The sequence below is a fragment of the Crocodylus siamensis genome, chromosome 1, assembly GCF_052110815.1.
Source record: "Crocodylus siamensis isolate JL-2025a chromosome 1, ASM5211081v1, whole genome shotgun sequence".
Classification (NCBI taxonomy): Eukaryota; Metazoa; Chordata; order Crocodylia; family Crocodylidae; genus Crocodylus; species Crocodylus siamensis.
In genome coordinates this window covers 227,681,187-227,706,009 of record NC_143395.1, presented here as the reverse complement: position 1 = coordinate 227,706,009, position 24,823 = coordinate 227,681,187, and the positions used below count along the sequence as shown (strand labels likewise).

The 24,823-nt window shown below is 42.3% G+C and overlaps 1 long non-coding RNA gene across 1 annotated transcript in view; it reads left to right on the top strand.

Moving 5' to 3' along the window:
- Positions 1-3,413, top strand: part of LOC149874228 (uncharacterized) — a 36,159-nt gene extending 32,746 nt beyond the window's left edge. The window contains exon 3 of the long non-coding RNA XR_016443607.1: positions 1,820-3,413. This is a non-coding gene — a long non-coding RNA (uncharacterized LOC149874228). The remainder of the gene's footprint in view (positions 1-1,819) is intronic.
- The last annotated feature ends 21,410 nt before the right edge of the window (positions 3,414-24,823 follow it).

Below are 24,823 nucleotides of genomic sequence, written 5' to 3'. Positions count from 1 at the left end.
CCACAGCGTCAGCCCCAATGAGTCTATAACTGTCGCCCTCGGACATACAAGTCAAATACTTTGGGCAACCGGCACTACCAACGATAACAAGCTAGTATTTTCAACTTATAAAGCCATGCAACCGTCCCAACTTCGGTATGGAGTCACAGGAACCCTCTTACTAGCATCTCAGCTCGCTACAGTTGCCTATCCCAGCATCTCTACAACCACTGGAACCCTCATCGGATCAGGCGTCACACTACTTCCACTCCTTATTCCCGACCGACCAGACCCAACTTTTCATGGCTTAAGTACCACCTGGCAAGAATTAGTACAAGTCTTCCATTTTCACTTCCACCACTGGAAGACGAAAGGAGCGCCAGCAAGTTCAACACCTTCCCTCCCTCACCAAAACCTCCTACTAATGTATGGCACCATCCTGCCTGCCTGGATAGCGTCAGACGGAAGTACAGCCCATGGTGGAGCACATGGATTCTTCTGTAGCCCATGCCAATACATTGAAGTAGAACCTGCAGCCCCACCTCCAAACGCACAACTGGAAGAACTCCTCGCATTCAAAGGAGCCCTCCAACACTGCCTAGACGCTCATAATGTCCGTGAACCTGTCCCTGTAATAGCTGTTGACTCCCAATATATCTACAAAATATTAACTGGACAAGCACAAGCCACAGAAAACCAACTCTTGTGGAATGATATCTTTGCCATATTGCCTCAATTTAAAACCATACCTCTGTTACAACACACCCGCTCACACCGACCAGACACCGACCCAGTCCACGCCCACATCGATGCCGTGTTACAAGATGCAGAGAAGCGTGCAGAGGCCATCAAGAAAACAGCAAATAGACCACAACAAGTTGCAGCAGCCATCCTCACTAAGACAGATGTCAATAATCAACACTTAGTGCAATGGCTACATGAGTTCTGGGGCCATATCAGCCCCAACAAAGCTCATCTCAAATGGAAGCGAGTAACTGCTGAAACACCACCATTTACCATCACACTTAAAGATTGGAAGGCATGAAGTCAAACCTGCTATATATGTAATAAAGTCAAGACTACGCCAACCGCACCAGCCAAACAAGCATATGACCCAAAGTACTTTTCCCCAGGAAAGACGTGGCAAGTTGATCTCATGGGACCACTCCCTGGAGTCAAACGTCAGGCTAAGGCATTAGTCCTAGTCGATCTAGGCACCAGACAATTGCAATGCATCCCGCTTATGAAAACCACCGCTAAAACCGTCTGTTCTGCACTACTTCAGGCCATGAGCCTCTGGCAAGTGCCAAATGAGATCCAATCTGATGGGGGACCACCCTTTACGTCAAAGGCCCTAGCAGTTTTTTGCAACACCTATAACATCGTCTGGCACACTCACATACCATATCACCCACAGTCAAATGGCGTCGTTGAACGTTTCATAGGCATCCTCAAAGAAAAACTCCGTCTAACAGGAAACGGCACATATTCAAATTGGACGAGCCGCCTACCGCAAATTCTGATCCAACTAAATGAAGACAAGTCGTTATGGACTGACAGAAAACAAGAAACACCAGAACCGTGGGAGCCTCGATTCCAGCCGGAGGAACTTGTCTGGGTAGCCATACCAGGGCCTAACGAAAAGAAACAGCTTCTATACCAAGGAACAATACAATCTGCAGGAACCTACCCAAACACTTATCACGTTAAAACTGACACGCCCAATAAGACATTATTAGCCCATCATAATTGGCTGAGTCGTCGTTCCGAGATAAAAGACTAGCTATTATTCTGTATATAACTTTTATACCCTGCCTTAATCAGTTTATTTTCTCTACAGGCAAGTGTATCGCATGGGACAGCCGTTCGGAAAACCTCCGTCACCTATCCTGTATACACGCCTTGACTCCGTAGAAACCACTCCTCCGAAGAAGTGGCCGTATTCCCTGCTACCGCGATACATCGGCGAGCCTATTCATCGTTCCGTTGACACTACCCCTGCGTATCACCGTCGTAACCACCATACAACACCATCTGTCACGTCTAAAAATACTCGTAAATGAACTATAGCTACAAGCTAATGCCCACCATGCTATGTCTATCGTTAGTGACACACTCTGTTTTCCTGTTCCTAGTTATTACACCTATCTAATGACCTATGTTGCATTGCAATTCCAAATGTTTCCATTCCACTTAACCAACAGGTTAATAGTATTCGCAAAATAGCTACCCGTGTCAACAGCATTGCTGGCGTTGGCAACAGTCTACTTTCTCAAGTCTTCAATGCACTGGGTTTTAATATTTCATCTTGGCTATCTAACCTACTTTCAGCACTCCTCTTAGTATTTGTACCTGTTATCATTTTCTTTTGTATTTGTTCTTGTGTTATGAAGTATATCCAAAATCGTATAAACTCTGTAAGTGCCTTTGTCTATACCAAACTTTCTAATGAACCTAACGAAGAAGAACTATTCACCATCAACCCGTTTTTAAATGAGACCACTACATAAATGTTTCACTGCCCCACGGCACGGGGGCATGTAACTGTCTTATAGTTTTTAGCAAAGACTTTATATTATTTTCTCTTTTTTTTGTGTAACTGCCGCGCGGCACTCTCACATTTATGTAACCTTGAAGTAGACTGTTAATCAAAATGAATGCTTTGTACTTCTCTCCACTGGCATTAAGCTACACATGCGCATTCTGTAAATTTCATTTCTTAACTAAAAGTGTCATTTTTGCAGAAATGAAACTTATGTAGAAAATCTGCCTAGCAATAATTATGTAAAAGAAAATTATCCTATCTGTATACTATAGTTAGTGTCATAGAGGCAGTCCAACAAACATTTATAAAAGAGGCAAAAAGCAGGAAGCAGCAGAGACGACAACTGGAAAACTCTGTGGGCCTGATCACCCCGCAGACCGGTTCTCAGCCTCCCCGCCTGGGCGTATCCCAGCGAAGATAAAGGCCTCAGAAATCCGACAACTGACAACGATTCACTGTGTTACAGTATTGCTTTGTGTTTCCCAATTATGAGCCGTTGACCAGTTCTGGGACTTAAGGAGCCGGCAGCCACACCTAGCTTTGGACTTGTTCCACTGTTGGAACGCAAGGGCTGGCTCTGGAACCTCGTGAACCAACGGACACCCTATAGAATATCCCATTCATGAGCTGTTGACCAGTTCTGGGACTACGGAGTCGGCAGCTGCTGGCTCTAGAACCCCGTGAACCAACAGACCCCTTTAGTATCCAGCATACTGTAACTGAAGAAACATCGGAGACTCCGCTTCTCGACTGCCTCTCATCGTAGCTTAGACAGCATACCTACGCTCGCTATACTTGTATTTACTGCAACTTCGTTCCAACCGGCCTCCCCTCTTACTTGTAAGAGGGTGAGGCCAGGTGAGTGAATAAATCTTTTTATTTTACTCTATATCTACTCCGTAATAACTTTTATGACTAACATTCCATATCAATGAGCCGTTGACCAGTTCTGGGACTTAAGGAGTCGGCAGCCGCACCTAGCTTTGGACTTGTTCCACCGTTGGAACGCAAGGGCTGGCTCTGGAACCTCGTGAACCAACGGACACCCTATAGATTAAGAGACACTAACTACTTACTCTAAGTCGTCTACTTGTGCCAACTTGGCGAACCTCGAGGGCGGCTAAGAGCTACCTCAATTCCGCCCCACAAGCCGCGCGCTCGCACAACTCCGCAAAGCCCGCGGCTCCCCTAAGCGGTGCCGGAGCCGCTAGCCCGGCATTTCGCCACACAGGCCAGCTGATTTGTGAATGTCCAGCCTCTCAAGGTGTTCCCTCATTAAATCTTCACCAATGATAAGGTGCTGGGGGGTGGGCATTGTGTGCTGAAGAAAAAAATTATTAATGTAAGTGTGCCTTGGGTTGGAAGATGTTGGGAAACACTGGCTTAGATGGCACAGCATCTCATTAAATGAGCTTGAGCTTGTGAAAGCTTATACTATAAATCTTATTTACTTGGTTTATAACATCGATTCTTTGCCAGGGTGCCTTGAGATCATTTCAAGGGTGCCACAGGTTGCCATACAATGTTAGCACTGTTAAGTTTGCAAATGTGATTCACAAGATAAACCCACAGGCTTCATATAGAAAAACCACAACTATGGATTTCTGAGCCTTGCAACAGAAAAAAACCTGCTCTATTATTTTTTTCTGTGGTCAAAAAATGAGTGATAACTAAGAGTTGGCATTTCCTGAGTGGTGCCTCAAGTCTAACCAGAGGTGCTTTCAGTTTAGAAAGCTTGAGAATTACTGGTCTACAAGGTGCAGATCTACTCTGCCTTCTTCCAAAATGGCTCAGAGCCAGCTTGGCATCTGCATGAAGTATAAGCTTAGCACATCAGATGAAAGAACCAAACTCATACAAAGAGGCATGCTATGCTATGATGTATCTTAATGTTTTCAAATCCTGAGACTTAAAGTGAACCATGATATCATATGAGGACAAGGAAAGTGTGTGTGTGTGTGTGCGCGCGCGCTCTTAACTCTAGGTTAAGCATCTGGATCTGATAGACTCTGTGACCCATCAGGATCTGACCTGATAACCTGATGCTTGTTATCTCATTTACCACAAGTTACATCCTTTAATGTGAAAATGAGCAAAAGCTTTTGCTCCCCCCCCCGCCCATTCCCATTGGCAGACAGGGTGGTTTCCTTTGTAGTCCCACCCTGCTTATACTACTGGTCTAGTTACTGGCTGGGAAGGAGAAATACAGGGGGGAGCTTTAAACAGTATACTTTTGTAAGATTCAAAAGATGTTTTTGACAGTCAAGTCTTAAAAATTGGTTGCCTCAAAAAGTTTGAAACTTGCCTAAAGTATCTAGATGTTTTGCATCTAAAAAGAATAACTTGGAACAGGCTTTTGAAGGATCTTCAGTGCTTCTTAGATTAAATCAGGTATTTAGGGCTGGGCTAAACTAAAATCTTTCATCTTTCAACTTCCTTGATCAATGGCACGGAAGCCAGTGATTTGGATATTGTTTTGTCCAGCTACTTCTGGTCCCCAGTCTGAATGACCAGATCCCCATTTGCAGCTGGGTCAAAGGAGAGAAGCATTTGGCATAAATCCAGAGCAGGGCTGTGATGAGAACCCCCTCCCTGCTCTGCTGTTGAATTCCTGTGTGATTACTATGGCTGGGGGCAAATTCAATGTAATAAACACACCTGTGAAACAAAAGGTGCTTGTGGGAGGTAGCTTAGCTTTCTGGTGATATTTACATACCAAAGAGATCTCCTTACATGGCAGTTCAAGATCAACAAACAGCCTTTTTCCTGGCAGTTTATCCAAGTTCTTTCCTTTGAATATATTCCACCAGTGCAATGGAAAATGAATCAAACCCTTTCCCCTGCTATATTGTCAGTTTAACCATGTGACCCATTAAAAAATAGCAATTCCTATTTTAGTTTGTAACTAAGTTTGGTAAAGTTTGGCTGCTGCCCAGAGGTTTTTTTTCCCTTCCCCAACCTTTCTCCTTTCAGTTCTTACTGGTTTATTTTTTGTCAGCACCTTCTCTCCACCTAGTGTCAAGCAGGATTTTCATTGCCTCCAGCCACTATGTGAATCTGTGAGTAATCCAGAAATAATTATCTGAGGATGAGGTGGCTGAGGTGCCATCGAAGGAGCAGCATGGCCACCCCCATAAACTCCATATGTCAGTTGAATGCTGGGTTGAGTGCTGCTCAGCTGGAACTTTCAAGCCCACATTGCCCAAAGCCCTGAAAAGTTGATTTTTCCCATACAACTAAGGGGGCTAGGATGATAAACCTATATGGGGTTACCACATCTCCCCTACTGTACAGAATCCACTTCAACACACACAGCTGTCAGCTCAAAACCTGACCAAAGTTGATTTCAGAAAGCTGAACTTCCTAATTAAGCCCCTTCCCTTGTTCAGTGCGTTAGTGGGGAAAGACTGGGGGGGGGGGAGGGTGTGGCGGCAGATATCCTTAAAAGAAGAACATGCATCAACTGAATCCATGAACTGTAAATATATATATTTACAAGGAATCCCAGGCAAAGATGCAGCTTGTGGAGAAACTGTATTTTAAAAAACATACATTCATAAGGCAATTTTCACTTTATCTAATTTGAATTTTAATAGACAAACTCTTACGGCAGTGGCAGGCTGGAAAGAAACAATGATTGAAAAGAGCCGAAAAAGGATATTACAAGCTAATTAGCATACAATTTAAAATGCATATTCTTTTGTTCCTGTACAGTATTTGATAAGCTCATCAGCAAATGTGAAGAGGTTATAACTGAGAGTCCTGTTCAGAGGCTGAGAAAAGTACAATCTGCTTTAATAGTGATATGTTGTTGTTTCCCCTCCAGCAGGTGCAGTGAGGCATTGGGTTGTAAAGAGAAAGATACCCTTGATGACCATCTCAAATCAGCAAAACAATATTTGCTTGTGCTTCAAGTGAGCAAACATCAGAGCTTTAGGAAACGAGGCATTCAAATACTGGCATCATGTAAAAACTTTGAAAAAGATAAAATAGTGTGTGCATGGGTGTTTGTTTCTTGTGTTGTTTTTTTTTAATTTGACTAGTCCAGCTTCAGTAAATATCCTGCATTACAAAAAAGCTGATGGTATAACATTTAGAAAGCTTTTAAATGCTTTGTGCAAATGGTGGACACACTCCCACTGGAAATCTCTCTGATGAAGTCCTGATGCCAAAGCAATTTGAAAGGGTAAATGAAGAGTGAATTTCAAACCCGGTGCGTTTTTGGTGGGTTTTTTTTTTTTTAATTTTGTCCCCACGCTCCAACTTTTCAGCAGACTTTTGCAGCTGCTGAGCAGGGGCAATGGTATTTCTTGTGTCATCCTGAACAGCAGAATGGGGTCAGCTGTCTGCACCTACTTGGTAAAAGGAAAAGCAAGGAAAAAAAAAACCTCTCTCTTTTTCTGAAAAGAGAACAGTATATAATCACCACTCAAGCTGTGATTAGAAGCACCTGTTGAATAAAGAATTGATTTTTAGCACTGTATTTTTTTTCTCTGTGTCTTAGAGCTCACTACATGAGAAAAGCATTTCAGGCTTTACTTGAGAGAAGGGCTAGCTTACCTATATCCTTAATATCTCTGACTTCGTTCTTTATTGCTGCCCTTCTAGCAGATGTCTGGTGTCATTGCTGCTCAGTTTCTTTGGTATAAACCTTCAAAAAAGGATGTTTTGCAAGTCTTTGTTGCATTGTTAAAACAGAATTGACTGACTTCTTTTAAAGAGCTCTGAAGGTGAGTTGCCAATGATACAATGGTATGTATGGTTCAGTGCTGCCCTTAAGCTTTCATCCATCTATTGTGTGAGGAAAATGGGTGACAGAAAATCCTGAAGATGTATCTGCTGCATTTGGGGAGATGCCATATTTTCTTATTGTTCTCAAGCACATCAGACTGTTCTGGCTGATGAAAACAGCCACAGGTTTCATGTTATCCTCTTGATTATGGTATACATTCAGCAAAAGTTCCCTTGGCAGCAGTGAACTGGAGAGTATCTGATTTACACATAGAGTTGGAGATGATGACTTAAGGGTTATACTCAAAGCAAAAGTACATCGGTTGTTTTGGCTTTTGTCAAATAAGATTTTGGTCTCAGTTCAGTTACTAGCACAGATGGTGCTCATACCACATGAAATCCCACCTTTTTTGTACCTTCCTGTAATTGCAAATAGGAAGTTAGAGGCTTTATTCTTAGCCTACAATGAATTCAGACAATGGTGGGGTCCATGACTTGGGAACTGCTTTACGGAATCTCTGAACTGGGTTCATCTTTCTGTGTACTTTCTCTTGGAACATGCACCATTTTCCTTGGTGCTACTGAAAGATGAAGGATTTTGGAACTGACCTGGAGAATCTGAGAAATGTTATCCTTGCAAAGCCTAATTCCTTAGACTAAAAACTAAAGAATAAGCATGCTTGGTACTATAAGTCACTACTAATGGGCACTCTCAAATAAAAGGTTGCATATAGAACGAGCCTGGGAGCTTTGGCCTAGCCTACATGCAGGTTGGTCTGGTTTTGTTTCTACTGATAAAACTGCTTGAGTTCAGTGTGAGGTTACTTTTTCTTTTCTTATATGGAGACTACCATTATAAAGGTGGTTTGCACCTATATAACTTACTTCTCTTTCCACATGGCAGTGAAGTCTAGTGGTCTAGCAGTGTTTGGTATAGGGGCATGTAGTATTTTTATTATGTTAGTATAGTTTGAGCAGGAAATTTTCCTGTAAACAGTCTGGGGCTCTTATCGTTATCGTTAGCCCTTCCAGAACTAGTTTAAGATATTTTTGTACTCAGTACTTTTAAATTCGAGTTGCTGCTACCTGTGTTATGACTGCTTCAGTGGACAAGAGACCTTTGAGATCCAGAAGTGTCACTATGGATCCTTGGATAAGCAGTAAAATGCACAACATTTTATCCTGAATAGTTTTTTTTTTTTTTTTAATTTCCTATACATTTGTAGTCATGTGCAAGAGATTGGTGATACTATACCTCAGTTCTAAAGGAAAATAGGTAAAGTGTATGTTTTCCCTGACAAATGTTTTATTTAAAAATATATAAGTATACAAGAGCAGCTAGTCCTATTGCCTCTCAGTGAATGCAGATCAAATTCAGACCATTTTGCAGAGAGTTTCTTTGGCAAGGGAACATATATTCTTTCTGATAAATAAGGCCTAGTTTTTAGTTACATTTTTTCTACTGTCATTTCTGCACTACCAAAATGCTAGTAATAGATAAAGTTTATACTTGCCTGAAGGAAGTTAAATGGGCAAAATCATCTTTATTTCACTGTAATTGCATCTACCCTGAGGTTTTGGTTGGCATAGAAATTTTGAAAAACATCTTTCCCTTAACCAATATATCTATCCCAATAATATTTTCGCAGTCCAGGCTAAAATGGAATCGTGTGGAAAATTTCAATTTCAATTTTTTTTTTGATTGTTTTAAACCAGGGAAATTGTCACAAGAAGAAGTAGCTTTGAAAAGTCAAAAACCCACTTTGCATGCTGGCTTCCTATATACTGCTGGGGATGGGAGCAGCCTGGCCGGGTATGCACCAACCAGCAGAAGTGGCAGAGGAGCTGTGTGCCACTTGGGACGGGATGAGCCTGGCCAGAGTGGCAGGGGCTCAGCTGCATTTTCCCCCTGCCTGTGCCCATCGGTCCCAAGTGGCACATAGCTCCGCCACCACTTCTGCTGGCTGGTACCAACCTGGCTGGCCGCCTCCTATCCCCAGCAGCACGTGGGAAGCCAGCATCAGCTGCATGCTGCTTTTCCTGGCTGGTGCCAACCCGGCTGGGCCCATCCCATCTGGGGCAGCATGTGGCTGAAGCTGGCTTCCCACGTGCTGCTGGGGACACCCGGCTGGGTTGGCACTGGCCAGTAGAAGCGGCGGTGGAGCCTCCTGCCTTTTGGGACCAGCTGGCACAGGTAGGGGGAAAGTGCAACAGCATATGGGGAAGCCACTGCTTGACAGGGGACAGGATGGGCCAACTGGGTCACACTGGGAGGGCAATCTGTGGCTAAGCCTCCTGCAGCTGTTCTGTATGCTTGTTTAAGACTGAACAATATGCTCAAGAATAGATCATGAATGATATGGGCGATATGGGCTCCAGCATAAATTTGGAGCAGGTAAAAATCTTTGTAAAAATACTGTCTGGTGTTTGGATTGTGTTTGCTTCTGTTTCTCTTTGTGCGGGATTGGGGGTTCAACTTGTTACTACTTGTTAAAGATGTGTTACTAACAAGTTAATTCAATAAAAGTAAATGTTCTTGAAGATTATTCTCAAAAATGCCCATATTTTGTTGCTTTGATTAGTTTCCACTCTGGCTGATATCTTTTCCACATTTGATCTGTCAACTTGCATTATGCTTCTTTCATTCATTGAGAAGTTAGTAGAAGCGAAAGTGTTTATTTTGGTCAAGTGTTTGGTATTATTTCATCATTGCTTTTATATTGTTTTTATTTTGGATTATAAACCACATTTCCAGACCCATTTCATTGTCACTTCCTGCAACTTCATTGGTGTCAAAAGTCATGTGACATCACTTCCTGATGTGATACCGCTTCCTGTGAGGTCTTTGAATATAGCTCACCAGCACACTGGGTGATAAAAAGTTTATGACCCAGCCCCACATTCAAAAAGGTTGGACACTCCTGACTTAGTCTAATCATTTGTTAAAGGGGCCATAACCTCTTTTGTTCCTTACAAGCAAAAAGGAAGGCTTTTCTTTAGAGATTAGCAGTTGCTCAGGGGGTGGAGGGGGTTGAGGCAGGGGTGTAGTTAAAATCAATGCAAAATGTGCTAAAGTTGTAAGTAGATTCCACCTTGCATTGGGATCAACCAGTGTGGATCTCTTGGTTTTATGTGGATTCCTGCTGAAGTAAATGAAAAATGCCTAAGAGTAGGATTTATGGCTGGAGATTCCAAGAAAAAAATCTGGGCCCAGTCCTGCATGTCTGATATGACATGGTCTGTCTGTCCCTGCCTGTTAACTGGGAAAAATATGTAAATGTTTGGTCTGTAATTCATGCAGTGATGTGAAATCTACACTATTGTAGCAGTAGCACGTGAATGACTTTGATATCTGTCTGTTGCAGAAAGTATGTATTACCTTGTTTTGTGAGTTCTAAAAGCATCAAGAGTCTTCACATTTCCTTGCCTTGGCAAGATTATTTGTGTCATGCCTGTGAACAATGTGAATTCAGAGGCATTTTTCAAAGCCAGGGCACATATGTACTCCAGAGGGCTTACTTTAAAAGCAAAACATTTCTTGCTACATTCACTAGAGCCATGTACAAACTCTAGCTCTGCGTCATACTGGGATTTTGTGTGAGTGGGTTTAAGCAGAGATTTTCCAAACTTGCAATTTTTTTCTGCCACGTTAGTTTTGTCAAGTTTGAAACTGTTTTGCTTTGTTTCACGTACATTTTTCTGTACCAAACCCATGACTCAGAAAATTAAAAGAACTTGGGAGACTAATGAATAGTCTATTCATGAACAGAGAATCAGCATTGAGCTGTTTTAATCAATTGATGATTAAATTATCTGTGAATATGTTTTTTCATTATTTGGCCAGTCTTTATATATGGCTCGATAATATTCATCATAGAAAGTCATTGCAGTTCCTCTCCATCAGCTGCTAAATAAATTACTTGTGAGTAGTATTTTCATCATTCAACAAGCTCTATGCAACAAGGCACTTTTACATGTGCTCTGGGGATGGAGAGGGTGGCACTTTAATTAGAGCACCTCTGAGAGCTGCTCTAATTAAAGTGCTACTGCATCTCCTGCATTAGTGTCCCCATGCTTAAAATGGTGGTGGGAGTGCTTGAACTAAAGGTTGTCAAACAAGCTTTAGTTCAAACACCTCTGCCACCATTTTGAAGTATTAGGGATGCGGATACACAAGACGCAGGATGCTACTGGAGTGCAGCAATTGCTATGCTCCAGCAGACTTGATTGAGTCTGCTCCAGTGTGCTGGAATTCCAGCATATCGGAGCAGCCTTTGCACTCATGTTTAGGCTCCCCTTATTTCCATCTGGCCCATTTTATGACTTTTGAATTCAGATCTGAATATTCCCCAGGTCTGGGGAAGGTTTGATACAAATGTTTGGTACAAAGTTTTCAGTTCAGGCCAATATATACTGATACAATGTACTGAGACCATTTTTCCACCATTTGCTTCTCTCCACCATATTCCTACTTATAACTAGATGTTGAATTCAGACATATATTCAGGTGCACTGAAGCTGTAAATAGATATCTCATTATAAGTGGTCCTGACTGAAACAGGTCAAGACCTAGAACAGCACAGAGTGCCCCACAGTCTTATACACATAGGCCCTCCAAGCTGAACTACAAATCCTTTACCAGTTGAAGGCCAGCACATAACCTGACAGGCTTGTCTCTTGAATGGGTTGAAATAACCTTACAAATGCTCATCACAATGTCCTGGGAAAATGCGCTAGCACGTGTTATTCCATGTCCTTCCCAGGTAAGTACAGATCAATGAACATGTAGCTCTGTAGCATCCTGAGAAAAAAGGGTTTTTCCCAGGAGAAATGCTACTGTCTCTCTACAGTAGGATACTCCATGTACCTGCTTTTGGAGCCTTTTGGGAAGTTCTTAATGGATGCCACAGGTTTACTGAAGATCATGGTTGCCTTATCTCATGTCAAACAAATAGCATTATCCCTGTCAGTGGAATACCCTCCCACCTGATGGATTAAAATTGAATGATTTGATAAAATGCAAAGTAAATAGTGTTGGAATTATGATAGATCTTATCTATAAGCAAGTATGGGCATGAATAAGACACCCATCTGCACCACAGCACGTGCTGGAAGGAAGAGCCATGACCCTAGCTCTCCATCTGCACAGTGCTAATCAACCTATGGCTGCACCTCCTTACCCTTGCATCATATTTTTGTTCAGGGTCATTGGGGCAAAAGATTCTGAAGTGGAGGACATGGAGAGTCCCAGAAGAGCTGTGGAACTGTTAAAGATCATCCTACAAATCCAGCAGTAGCTAGTACAGAACAACCTTAGGCTTCAGTGAAAGAAAATAGCTAGTTGGAACAGTATGCGAGAAAAATGAAAGGCATTCATCCATACGGTAAACATAAGCTACCACGCCCTATAGGGACATCAACCAGGATGCTATCATCTCTCATTGAGAAATAGCTTTTTATCTCTTACCATACCAGTGATCACATCACCAGAATCAGCCAGGACTACCCTCTGGCAAAAGAATGTGAGAAACTAGGCAACACACAGCTGTTGAATGGAGTGGTGAGGAGTTACCCCCAGTGAGAATTTAGCATCCGGCCCCAATTACAAAGAGCACTCATGGCAGAGCCTGAACAGAGGGAGAGTGGATCTCAGCAGATGCAACTTTCTCATGAAATCATGGGGCCTCTGTATAACCAACCAGTGTGTTTGTCAATAGAAGCAAACCATGGATCATCTCCTGAGTTGCCCTGTAGCACCACAATGCATCCCAGAATATATGGCAACACCAGCACTGGAAGCCGTGACCTGTGCAGAATATTAGGAGCAGACCATACAGAAATGTTGGTTGGGAGACATGATAAAGAATCCATGCTGCCTTAAATCCAGTGAGATCACAGTGGAATAGGAGGAGGCCCATTCTTTTTCCTCTTCAGCCTATAGATCTATCTATAAATTTGTAGATATATATGTCATCCACAAACCACTTTCTGTTTGATGGTGTTGAGGGGGGTCTGGGGGAGAGACTTCCCTTAGAGGCCAGTGATTCCATAATAATCTATTTAAGGCTTTCTCCTATCTGTCTTTATAGCATCTGTGCTAGCCAATATCTGAGACAGTATACTGGTAAGGTGAATTACTGTCAGGCAATCCCCATGTTTCTAGCTGTTTTGAGAAATGATTTGGTGAATACTCTTAAATAGCATAGTCGTCATGGCCAATCAACACTTGGAAAGAAGTGGAATTTCCTGAACAAACCGTTATCAATTACTTTCATGGCTCTGTTTTCTAATTCTAAAACTAATGTAATTGATCCAGATTTTCTCAGCTACATTGGTTCTGGAGTTTGACTGCTGGGTGACTACTATTTATACTAATTTCACCTATTCAGTTCTTGTTTCAGAGAGCTGCTGATGGGTTTTTTTTTCCCCTTGACCTGAGTTAAGATTCAGTTCCCACGGGTTTTTTTCCCCAGGTGAGTGCTGAATTCTAATCATGAATTACAAAGGGAGGAGTTATCATATCCTTTTATTTATTTAAAAATTCTTTATTTTATTTAAAGGAAAATTCTACTCTAAAAGAGTAATATCTAAAAGAGGAGACAGTCAAGCTACATCTTGACAATGAAAACTTTAAACATCTTTTAAAAAATGCATTGAAAACAATATTTGGTTTCTGAATGAAACCATATGAAAACTCATAGCAGGGAAATGATGAAATGCTCCCAAAGAAATGTCACTTGACAAAAGTAATACATTAAACATAGCCTTTGTGAAATTTGCATTATAACATTGTGACAAAATAGGCTTTGAGACGCAACACATTATAGTCAGTCTGTTAGCAGTCAGGAGTCTGAATAAACTGTAAAGGATTATGGAACTCAGGTGAATGAATACATAAAACAAGGTTTTAGCTTTTCAACTACTGAATATTTGATATTCAGAAATAACTACCTTATAACTAATTAAACAAACCCAGAGTCCTATGCAACCCCATAACACTTCGTTCCAGGTATGTATAACTAACTAGATATTTTGCATCTTCTGCAAAATATATATGAATCCTGTGCCTACTTAAGTAATGTCTATAATAAGGAGATGGGGCATTATTCCAAAAATCTGAGTGATGGCTGAATTTCTGGGTGATATGACAGCATATTATTTTTATCTTTGAAATAGCCTCCTTTTATTTTACAAAGCATACATTTTGCATACTGGGTATAGATGATGTATGAAGGTTACTAAATATTCCTTCACAATATGCCACCTGCCCATACCCTGTTCAAGGGCAAAAGGAGGAGTACAAGTCAGGATGTTAATTCAAACTCAGTTCACCTATCTTTAGTGAGCCAATATCTTTATCCAAGGGGAATACAGTGACCTTAAAAAGCCACAAGAGGAAAGCTCAAGTGGTTTGTACATGTCACCAGAATTCCAAGATAAATGTTGTAACAGAGATCAGCCATCATGTATTATATATCTACAGACAGTGCACATTTTTTTTCCTACTGTACTTCAGGACTGAAACTTCTTTAGATGACAGTTATAGAAAATCTGAAGTGCCTGGAATGTGCAAAAATAGAAAGTTTTATGAATGCTTTTAATAAAAGTTTAATTTGTGAGTTATGTCAGCATAGAAATAACTAGCGATGGGTGAAACCCCAAGGTGCAGCAGTGCAGATAAAGTTTCTAACTGAACTTTTTTTAAGATCTCCAGGCCTGTTGCCATCATATGCGCTCTTCCATCATTTTCATTCTGTCCTTCACAAGTAACAGATTCTTCTTTATGACCCTGGATTGCTGTTCTCTTAGCTCTCAAGTCAATTTGCTGATTCTTAGTAGGTTCTTTGTTTCTTCTCCTTTCTTACCAGTTTTTTTTTTCCCCCCCAGATGCCAGTTTACTTTGCGGGGAGAAACACGTATCTGATGGGGGGGCGGGATTTGCAGTGGGTTTTGTCCAGATGTGTTTTCAATACAACTCTTGTTCCCTCCTGAGCATCTTTTGAATGCTTCACCATAAGTCTGACCTGATCACAGAGATGCATCAAATCTCTTGACCATAACAAGCCCCCTCAGACAACCTTGCTAGATCAAGTGAAACCCAAAGATAGATTTCAGAAAGAAAGAAAAGAGAGCCTGCAATATGTATATGAACATTTTTGAATGATGCAAACTCAACTTTCTTCTTCATCCCATTCTTTTTTTTTCTCCCAACCACTCCCCCCTCCCAACAAAAATAAAGAATAATTTGGGACATTTCATATACAGTAGACAGATGGGGCCATGAAAAGTTCAATATTTGCAACTCTGAAATGAAGCTTCAGGTTTTCCCCTAACTATGGAGCTATTCCCACAAATACTGCCTCAAGTACTGGGAGGATGAATGTAGACTGTTTAATATAAACCATTCTTCAGATGTAGGATTATAGTTAAGACTACATTACTCTGAGGTGCTAGTTTGCTTTTCTTAGTGTTGCTTAGGTCTTGTGTGTTCCCTAGTCAGGATTTTGTCGGATGGGTTTTGCTGACCAGCAGGAGCTCAGAAAGCACTTCCTGCTCGTTTCTGTCACAGTTGTGAAGCACGTCAGTGCTGAAGCAATGCAACTTGCTCATGGTTGTAAATGAGTCCTAGGCTCTTAGGGTTTCTGAAGGTTTTTTGACCTGAACTGAACTTTAAATAAGTATCTCCCTACACTCTCCTCTCTGTGTAGCTCCTTCATGCCTGTATGGCTCTCTTAATTGTTTTCTACGTACATATTTAACTGATCACATTTTCAAGATATCATCAAGATGGAGGAAGCTTTTCAGGCAAACAGAATGAAACCTTGGAGAGATTCAGAGCAGTAAGTTTGCAGAGTAAAGAAAGGATAAGGAATATTAATAAAATGCCACTAAGGAAAATACTAAATCAACCCCACAAGTTAAAAAAAACAAAAAAGTAGAACAAGGTAGGGAATTAGAGAAATGTACCAAAGCAGCTATAACATTGGTGGCTTTGAAATGATTTTTTTTCATCGTGTCTCTAATATACTACTTTTATATTTCTGTTTCCTGTTACCAAGCATTATAGTTGCTTCAAGGGAGGTGATTGTGACTAGATGGCATTCTCTCAGGCTTGGGAGTGAGAGCTGAATGTGCTATTATTTTTAAGCTAAACAGGAAACAACCTCTTGTTATTTCTTTAAGGTGTGATTGAAGAGCAATTGAGAGAGCTGCCATTTGCCAAAAGAGCATTAAATTACCTTTGGTGACAGCAGCAAATCACCTTGGGGGCCAAAGGCAATTTTTCTTCACATTGAGCCCAATTTTGATCTTGCAAGCATTGGTAGAAATCAGAACATATTGGTGTACAAAACAGAGTAAGAGAGACCAAAACCAAGTGCATTTGTCATTGTTTAAATACTCCTGCAGCACTGGAATTAATTATTTCATTGTTGGATATTATTACATTAAGTCAAGAGAAATACAGTGGCACTAGAATCTGCATGTTTAAAATCACAGGTATCTTGGATGACAGTTGGTTTGGATTTTTTTTCTCCTTTTACAAAATGTGCAGCAGAGATGCAAGTTTACCTGGAGCAACTTCCACATTCATTTAAAGTCTTGCCTTCTGCGCTGGGACTGCAAAACCATGCTGGTTGTAATGGTAGATTTTATGCAGTGGACAAGTGCCCAGTAACAACTGGATGTGGGCTTTCAGCTCTTAACACACATGCCACTGAACAGCTGTTACATAGTGATGGATTTTATCTCTAATGACTTAGGCTAGATATGAACTTGAAATATAAAACTAAAAGGTTCCATATCCTATTATCAATCCTGTAATTCATTTAGGTTCTTTTATCCTTTATTGCCTATTTGGAAAATCTGAGGGTCAGTCTTAATGGTAAGAAAGGCATGGTGGAAAAAAGACAGAGTGTACATGGTACAAGAATAAAAGAGGAGGAGGTAGAAGTTAGAGAATATTTTTTTTATAGTTCTCTTGGAGAGAAATATAAAGGGAAAATGTATTGAATAATAAGCCTGTAAAATGTTCAGAATGGATCATGTCATGGGACAAATAACTAATTAGAAGTCTGACCTTCAAACCTTCTTACTTCTTGAGGTTTAGTTGGCACTAAGCATTGCAAAAGTTAGTACCATGTGTGTAAATAAGTACCTCTAGGACAAGAAAGAGAAACTTTTTAGAGCTGTGGTGGCCAACCAGTGGCACATGTGCCACAAGTGGATTGGATAGCAGGTGTGCTTAGCAGGTGAGCCCTAGGCACTGAGTTAAGGAGAACCTGGCAACAGAAGTGGGAGTGGCATTTGGGGAGTTATGTGGGAGTCAGAGGTTGGTGCTGGCTTGAGAGTTTGACTGTGTGGGAGCTATGGGGGTAGGTGCTGCTCAATTCACTGTTGATATTGGTGTTCTGTTGTTGATGGGACTCATCAGCATTGGGCCACAGTGGTGGCTGATATTTCATACTTATCTTCTGTCATGCTTGCTAAAAAGATTGGCCACCACTGCTTTAGAAATACACTTGAATTTTAACATAGCTTTTGGAGCACTGCTTACTTTTCTTCTACCATTGGTCAATAATAACAGAAAATCCAAATATGAGAAATAAGGATCTTGAGCTATATTATTGGATAGATTATAGGTACCATCCTGATTTTAAAAGGCTTGCCTCCCTCCTCCCACTAAGGTTTAAGGTGTTCTACTATCAGTCACCGCCCTAGCAGTGGGCAACATGGGCAACCTTTCAGGGTGCAATGATCAGGGGGGCAAGAGTTATGCTTGTGTAAGAGACCACTTGTTCTGAGTTTTTTTTTTAAAGCCTGCCAAGCTTTACTATTAAATTCTGTGATCTTCACTCATTTGATCGCTCAGTTAGGGAGGCCTTTGGGCAAGAAGGAAAATGATAGACCTGGATGTTGGAGGCATATTGAATATGGACTTCCAGGCTGTCTTTTTCTGTCTTTGGTGCCCTTTAAAAGGGGGTTGAGATGTGGGAAACCTGCACATTCCCTTGATAAAAGTGTGTGTCCAAAAATTGAAGGTCTTGCTGTAACATAGGTGCAGACTGGAAAGGAAAAGTAAAAATTGGTGAGAGAGACTGGAGGCTGTGTTGTGCAGGTTGAATGATTTTTGTATAACACAAGATAAGACTATAAACTGTTACCGTCCCTGGGTGTTTCTTCGTGGGGTAAAATGGTTTTAATTCTGAAATCAAAGTGTATAAATGCATAGGGGTAAAAAGAAACCAGACAGCTTATCTTGTCTTATTCTTTCATGTTTGTGCATCTGCTTAGTGGAATGAACTGTCTGCCTTTTATGGATGTTATCCCACAGAATTCCATTATCCTCCAGAAAATTCGTGGGCCACATCCTAATATCTTTATTATACTTCTAATCTTTTAATGCTTCCCTTGATGTCAGTGAAGCCAAATAGGAATTTTGCTTGAGAAAAAGACAGTTAGGAATTAACCCAGCCCCTTACATGTCATGGCTTCTGCAAGATTTATACCTAAAAGGTTTTAATCTCTTAGCCAGAGGAAAATGATGGGGAAAAAATGAAAATTGTGGCTCTAATGTTACTAGATGTTTATCCAAACTTTAAATGTGAGCCTTTTGAAGCTCCTGTTGCATACAGTGTTCTTGACTTGATGTAGAAAAGCAATGGGTTCCTTCTAAGGGAAAAAGATTTGTGCCTGGGTGCTTTCAGTAGCAGGTGCAAGTTATTTTACATGCATGTATGTGTATATACACATTTTACAGGTTCAATCAAGTGTAAGATTTTAACAACTAGAGATGCACATTCAAATGAAAGAACACGTTTGTCAATGACAATGCTTTAACCATCCGATATCATCCCCTTTCCCTTTACTACTAGCACCATGAGTACTTGTCTTGTGAGGGGAGTGAGAGGAAAGAGAGGCAGGATGGGAGTCAGAGATGAGTCAGAGCTTTTGCCCTGAAGCCAGTGGTCTCAAAGCATAATGCCAGACTTTATAACAATATGCTTCCTATGAATAATGAACAGGTCTGGCTTTATGAAAAATACCTCTATTCAAAAAACAATTTAAAAAAACCAACAGAATAACCCTTATTCACTGCAGTCTGCCAACTGAGGAAAGCAAGAAGACAGGAGCACAATATAAAGTCCTATTCACTGACAACTAAATCAAAAAATGTCATCCTATTGGGCACACAAATATACACTTCAGATGAGAATATACAGGTTAGGGACTGTACAGTATATCCCATTACTTCCCAGAGGACTTCTGAATATATTTAAGGCTCTCATCTCATGAGTTACTAGCATTCTCGCTAGAACAAAAAAATGATGCAAATTATTGTTTATAGAGTTTGTCTGAGCTCTAAACAGTCATTAGCTGCTGCTGTCTTGTTGGCTAGTTGTGCTGCTTTGTAGGGTACTGTTTCTGTTCTTTGACTAGCTGGATGAATACACAACTACTTTCTGAGCCAGTGGTTTTTAACCATGGTGCCATGAGACTCTTGGGGTGCTGTCATGCAGGCCCTGCTATGGCAGTGGCCAGGTGTAAACACCCTGCACACCTCCTGTGCAGTCAGATCAGATCATATCAGGAAAGCCACAGTTGGATCAGGAAGGGCTAGGACTTGAACACACTCTCTTGCCTGTATTAGGGTAATCTGATGAACCTAAAGAAGGTTCACAAAGTTCTGTCTCAGCCCTTCTCAGTCTGACAGTTTTTTTAGTTTTTACACCCCTTCCCCACTTCCACACACATTTAACCTGGAAACAGATATGCAGGGGAAGGTAGAACTGTCCTGTGCACCTCTGTTTTCAGCAGAAGCATGGGATGCCCCACTGGGAAGAACTGCAGCAGGAGCAGGTGCTCCTTCCTGCTTTAGTTTTATCTGGCTGGGCATGAGGCTTGCAGGGCAGTGCTGGTGGTGGCGGCAGCTGGTTAAAAACCACTGAGGAAAGCTGAGACAAGACAACAGTGGTTCTCAGCCAGGGCTGTAAACACACATTCAAAAAATCTGGAGAATTCTCCCAGGTTTGTTCTCCTGGCACATAAACTTACTCAGAGCTGTGTACACAGACACGGAAGACATTCAATTTCTGGGGTCCAAAAGACTGGAGAGCTTGTAGTGCTGACTCTGGGCAGTGACATTGTACAGCCAGTGGGAGGGGTAGGGGATTGTGCACACATCTTGGTGTACTTTGCAGGATCCCTTAGTCTGCCTGGCAACAGATGGCAGCAGTGCACAGAGCAGCCCTGATTGACTTATCTTCCAGCAATACCAGTGGAAATTCTTTTGGGAGTGATTTATCCATGGCTGTTCCCAGGTTATTATTTCTCTTGGAGTGAGTGGTCACTTTTAGTCTTGAGGAAAAAAGAACATCTGGGCTAGGGATGGAAGTCGCACATAAACTGGTTTAAGTGATCTGAAACTGGTTTAAACCTGTAACAGATCAGAAGTTCAATGTACATAAAGCAGTTTCAAAATGGTTGAAGTTGCTTTAAGATAAACTTGGTTTGATGTAGTATGAGACTTAACTGATGTAGGTCAAACCAGTTTATGGAACTTCTGTCCCAGACCCTTTCCTGGTTTAAGTTAAAACATAGTCCCCCAGCATCCCAGCGTGCTTTGTAGCCCTGGACTGTGCTGTGTTGTCTGCTAGAGCAGAGTGGATCCTGCCCCTCTTCTTTCTGGCTGGAGCAGTGATAGCTGTCTGACAAGGGGGTGGGTGTGCTGAGGAAGCATCCCAGTGTACCTGGCAGGGGCAGAGCAGCCCTTGTCAGACTTTTCCCCATTGGAGTGGAAGGGATAAGGGTGTGGCACACTCAGGTACGGGGTGATTAAAATCCCCTCTCCCATTGGCAGGAACCCCAGCTGGGATCTTTCTGGCTTTTCCCTCCTATCTGTGGGGGAAAATGCCAGCCCGTGACCACAAGAGTTCCCCTCCCAGCCACGGGGTGATCCCACTGCACCTTCCCAGGCATCAGGGCTTTGCTTGGGGCAGTCCAGGAACAAAGGCCGGGTCAGGGGGAGGGAGGGAAGTAAAACAGCCCCAAGCTCAGCTGGAGACACACACAGAGGAATTGTGGCAGCAGTGGTTCCATCCTGGACATGAGCCCCACTGAGCAGAGGGACCCAGGATGAGGTGGGGAGGCAGGGAAGGGGCTTGACTGTATCCATGCTAAACTGGGGCAGAGCCAAGCTGAGCATGCAGCTTGGGGAGCAGTTCCTGCTCAGGTTCCCCTTCTACCCTTTGGAGAGTAGCACCTGGGCTGGCCCCTGCCCCTACAGTGGTGCACATGGTGCAGGCTTGCTCCCTCAGCACCAAGAGGTATTATCTGCATCTCCCAGGCTGCTGGGCACTGAGCTGGAGTCACACTGCTCAGTTCCCCTGACCAGCGGTGGTGCCACAGCATGGCCCCATAAACCAGGCACCATGCACAGGTTGCTACCCCTATGACTTTCCTGGTGCTACTGGCGGAGCGGCCCTCCCTGGACATACTGGTAGGTACCACCCACACTGCCAAACTATGGTTGGCTATCAGGTGGGCAGATGAGGGCAACAGTGGGGAATCCATAGGGGTAGTGCCCTGAACCTAGCTTCTGGTACACAAGGCCATGCCGCACTGCTCCTGGTAGGGGAAAAAAGCAGTGTGTCCAGCTCAGTTCCTGGTGACCCAGGGGATGCAGGTAATACAGTTCAGGGCTGAGGGGGTGAGCCCATACTGTGGGCACCACTATGGGGGCCAGAGCCAGCCCAGGCACCACTTTCCAGTGGGTAGAAGGTACCACAGGCCAGGAGATGCTCCCCAACTTGCATGCTCAGCTTGGCTTGGCTTGACTCTGCCCCAGGATAGCATAGACACACTCGAGCTCCCCCTCCTTCCCCACCTCCCAGTCTGGGTCCCTCTGCTCAGCAGGGCTCATGTCCAGGGTGGGGCTGCCACTGCTACAGTCCCTCTCTGCATGTCCCCACCTGGGCTTGGGGCCGTTTCATTTCCCTCCCTCTCCCCAGTCTGGCCTTTGCTCCAAAACACCAGCCCCAGCTGCTGGAAAGGCACATCGGGATCAACTCCTTGCTGGGAGGGAGGCTCTGGGGGTCCTGGGATGTGCTGGGCCATGTGGGGGGGAGGGGGAGAAGCTGAGCAGATGCCAGCTGTGGTTCCCACAGGCCAGTGTGGTGTTTTAAACCCCTCCTTAGTCATACTCGGCCTGCTGGTGGCTGGCCATGCCCCCTACCCCTCCCTAGCTCAGCTTCCCTCCAGCCTGAAGAGAAGGGAGGGCTTGCTCTAGTACCCTCCGGCTTCTTGTTGGAGCCACTGCAGTCATGTGACCGTATGTCCAGAATCAAACGTGAATGTCTGTTCACTTGCTTGTCTGTTCAATGTATGCAGTTTAGACTAACCTGCAAAGATTGAATCAATTCAGGCTTGGTCTTTTTAAATGTCTGTTCTTAGCCCTGTACACTTGTGGTATCTCCTGGGAGAGACGCTGGTCTCCCAGGAGAAACTCAACGTCTGTATGAGGCGCATGGGGCCACCAGATTTAAAAAAAAAAAGAAAGTTAGAGAGGGCTGTCCTGAATCTAAAAAAGTTGAGAACCACTGCCCTGAGCAAATATTTACTTAAATTGTTTTTCCCCCCACAAGTACTCTCACACACTACTTTCTAAAGAGCTAGTGTTACTGTTTCTGTCTTAGCTACATAGTATTGTTCCTTTCCTTTATTGAGGACTCCCATTGGGTCATCCTGAAATATTAAATCTGAAATTGATTGTCTAAATGCAGGAGCATTTACTGCATAAGCTCAAGAATCAAAAACCTTGGTGACATGATTTGACTCATTGCAATCTATATGGGGTCTAGCCTCTCCATGGGGGAGATAGGATCACATTATGTTAGCATGGCCTATAAGTGCACAAGCACTTCAGTGTGAATTTAGAACTAAGGTTTTACAGGGATGCCTGCATGCTACTTGCAGCATTTGAGTGATCAGAATCACCTAGTTTGGTAGTATTTTCATGCTTGTTCTCACTCTGTTGACTTTACCTGTAGTGGTTATAGGCTTGTAGTTCAGATATTGAGAATATAGTTGCTTTGGGAAATGTTGGCATAAGTGGGAGTTAGGATGGCCCAATTAAATTTGTTTTTAAAATTTTAGCAACAACTCACACAGACTGTCTTAGGCTTAGATATAAACTAAATTAAGAACCAGTGGCCTCTAGTGATCTTTCACTTCTCAGTAACTTACAACTCTAATTCCTTGCATGAGTACTCCATGTTACAAGCTATAGCTAAAATAGTTATTTTCTTAATAAAATATTCTAGAAAGCTAAATGTCTTTCCTGACTCTTATGTCCTGTGAAGCATGAAAATTATAATAATACAAACATTTGCTTTGCCTTCTTTGCATCTGCTTTTCAAGTTCCAATTGTAACAATGGATGGTGATAAACTGTAAACAAATGCATATTTATCTGTGCAGCTTGTGTAGTTTTATAGTGACCAAATTAAGTTTAAAAGTATAATATTGCCACCTGTGGGAAGGAGTAGATACTGAGTTGGAGCTTGTGGTGTACAATATTTAACTTACTTTTGCTTATGGCAAGGCCTATATAGAATGTCTCAGTGTTCAGTAACAGATGTTGGTGCACACAGTCTTGCCTGTCTCATTGGAATCATGATAGCTTGTATCACCATGAGAAAAATAATGTTAGAAGATTTGGGGTGTAGTTCACTTGCATTGATGGTACCACCTAAATATGAGTATAGACTGATATATTGTTGAACTAATCTGAGACTCATTCCTATGACACTTAGTTTGGAGCTCTTATTAATGTATAATTCCAGTAAAGTCAATGGGAACTTTCATATGCATCAGAGACTGTGGCATTGGATCCTAGGATCTGATGTCATAGGGCATGGATATACCACCTCTTCTGTGATTGGGAGACTACTGCTGAGGAAAAAGGACCCATCCATTCATTCCCATTATTCATGTGTCACTTGCAGAAAAAATGTTGGGTACTTATGTCCAGGGATGCTTTTAAGATTTCTGCATCACTCTAATGACAACCACATGACATTTTGTGACCATGAAGCATGTATGGAGGAGGGAGCAGGCAGGGCACGTTACTTGGCAGCAATAACTGCAGAAGCAGTATAAGCACCCTGTTACTTTTCTTCACCTTTCCCAATCCTAAAGTAAGTATGGTCTTGAACCTTCCATATGTTTAAAGCATGCATCCCTTAAGTCCACTGGATTGCATAATAGTACTCAGTAATGGTGTCAATCTGTGCCAAACTTGCCCTTATAGAACTGCAGTAATTTGACCTTTACATAGAAAAACAAAATGGACCTATTCATTCGTTCATTGTTATTCTTGGCCTTTACTCTACTGACACATTTGGACCTGTTCACCCCAAATACAAAGGAGAGTGTTTTCTTCTTGAGAACCTCCATTTGGTTTTACACCGTAAGAACATTGCTAATGGTTATAGGGTTTTTTCCTTGTTTTTTTGGTTGATTGGTTGGTTGTTTTTTTGGAAGCATCTAGAAGAGAAGAACAGAAGCAAGA